Source organism: Protobothrops mucrosquamatus, unplaced genomic scaffold, assembly GCF_001527695.2.
Source record: "Protobothrops mucrosquamatus isolate PMUCROS unplaced genomic scaffold, P.Mucros_1.0 scaffold402, whole genome shotgun sequence".
Lineage (NCBI taxonomy): Eukaryota > Metazoa > Chordata > Lepidosauria > Squamata > Viperidae > Protobothrops > Protobothrops mucrosquamatus.
This window is the reverse complement of record NW_015386733.1, coordinates 120,898-122,816: the sequence shown is the minus strand read 5'-3', so window position 1 is coordinate 122,816 and position 1,919 is coordinate 120,898.

The following is a 1,919-nucleotide window of genomic DNA, read 5'->3' as shown; positions in this document are numbered from 1 at the left end:
TAATCTGTTTACTGTGAGTAAATTTTATAGGAAACTTTGAAAACAGAACAAAACTCTACCACATGCAAATATAATTTCCCCTATGCAAGAGAGCCATGGAGATGACCTTGGAGAAACTATGTAGAAACAGCTACAAAAACAAAAGCATGCTTTAAGCCTGGGACATAGGAGGAACACTAGAGCAAGCTTAGTCTGACACCATCCAAATTCACTGGGAAGGGAAGGGAAAATAGTCTTTCAAGAGTCTCTTCTTCTAGTCTACATTAATAAAGTGTATAACTCTGGTTACTCTTCTGGATTTCATTTCCTGACCTGGCCTAACTTGAATGACTAATAAAATAATCCTTTGTTTCATAAACCTACTGAATAAAGGCCCCTAAACTACACAGTTGCCCAAGTTACAAGTTTGGTTTATTGCAACGTTCTCTTTTTACTTCTAGCAATCAGAACATGCATACATCTTTACAGTGTTTTTTTTTCTAAAAAAAAAAAAAGTTGCCGGAACTCACACATGTCATACAACCCACCTTGCCTACCCTACGAGGTTCCATCCAAAAAAGGTGCCGGAACTCCGTTCTGGGCGTTCTATGACAAAAAAAGCCCTGCATCTTTAGACCAACATAATATATGGGTGTTGCCTATTTCAGACCAGAGAATCAAGGCAAGAAGTCTTCCTTTCCAGTACTATCAAGTATACTCTGACAAAACTGCTTCCACAGAAATCTGTATTATTTTCCATCCATAGTTGGAGGGGCCTTGGATCTCATGCATCCAAAGCACTTTCTGGAATAGTTGTTTTCCTTCCCTTTGGAATTAAGAAAAAAAATCATTAAAGATAGATCATAAAAGTTAAAAGGAGCACACATCTATTTCTGCTCCTCCTACCCTTGTTAAAGTGGATAGAATGCATTTTAGATGAAGTATATTGGGCTTTCCAGCTATACATTTATATTCTTATAGTGACCTGAGAACAATTGTTTTTAATTTTCAGTTTTACAAAAAGTAAATAATTGCAATTGTTTCATTACAATCATATGACTATCTACTTCAATCCCGTTGTGCTGACAAATATTTAGTGCCAAAGTACACAAATAGTTTTGTGCATTATGAAATACACACACACACACACACACACACACACGTGTATGTGTGTTTGTGTGCTAGCTATATGATATGGGCATTATTTAGTTTAATTAGGAGTCTTAAAGAACAGGGACATGGCCACATGCAATAATGTGTCTGGGCTAATTGATAAGAAATGTACATCAGAATAGCAACAGAAATCTGGTATTCAATTAAAGTGTTTCCCAAGCTTGGGAACTTTAAGACCTGGCTGGAGAATTGTGGCAAATTGAAGCCCACACATCTTAAAATTCCCAAGTTTGAAAAACAAGGCTCTATTAGTACAACATAGTACAATATTCTATGTATTGTTGAACGGACCATCAAACTGGGTAATTTAGAGTTGGTGTTTTTTCAAAATAAGTAATTGCCTTTCTTTTATTTTTGCAGACACAGGGAGTTTTTCTCCCACGCTTGCCGCAATTTCGCAACTATTCTAACAATGTAATAGTATGTGTCCCTTAGCCAGAGATTCTTATATATAAGCAGTGCACAGCCTGCATACCTGCTGCTACATGGCAAGGACTTTTGAACAAACAGATGGTTCAGTTTGTCAGCTCTGACTCTGCTGATGTCTTGTTGGGATGGAATTCCTCCTACTCCTCCTAACAGTAATCAAAACTTATCAGAACTGACAATACTAGGATAATCTTCTTTTTGTTGTGGTTTAGCAGCACAGATGCATGAAAACTGAATGTCTAGATACCACTTCCCCCCCCCCCCCTGAAATCATCTATCACTGGTGTGCATTCTTATAGTGACGCATTGACAGATTTGGGTTTCTTATGTAAATTGTC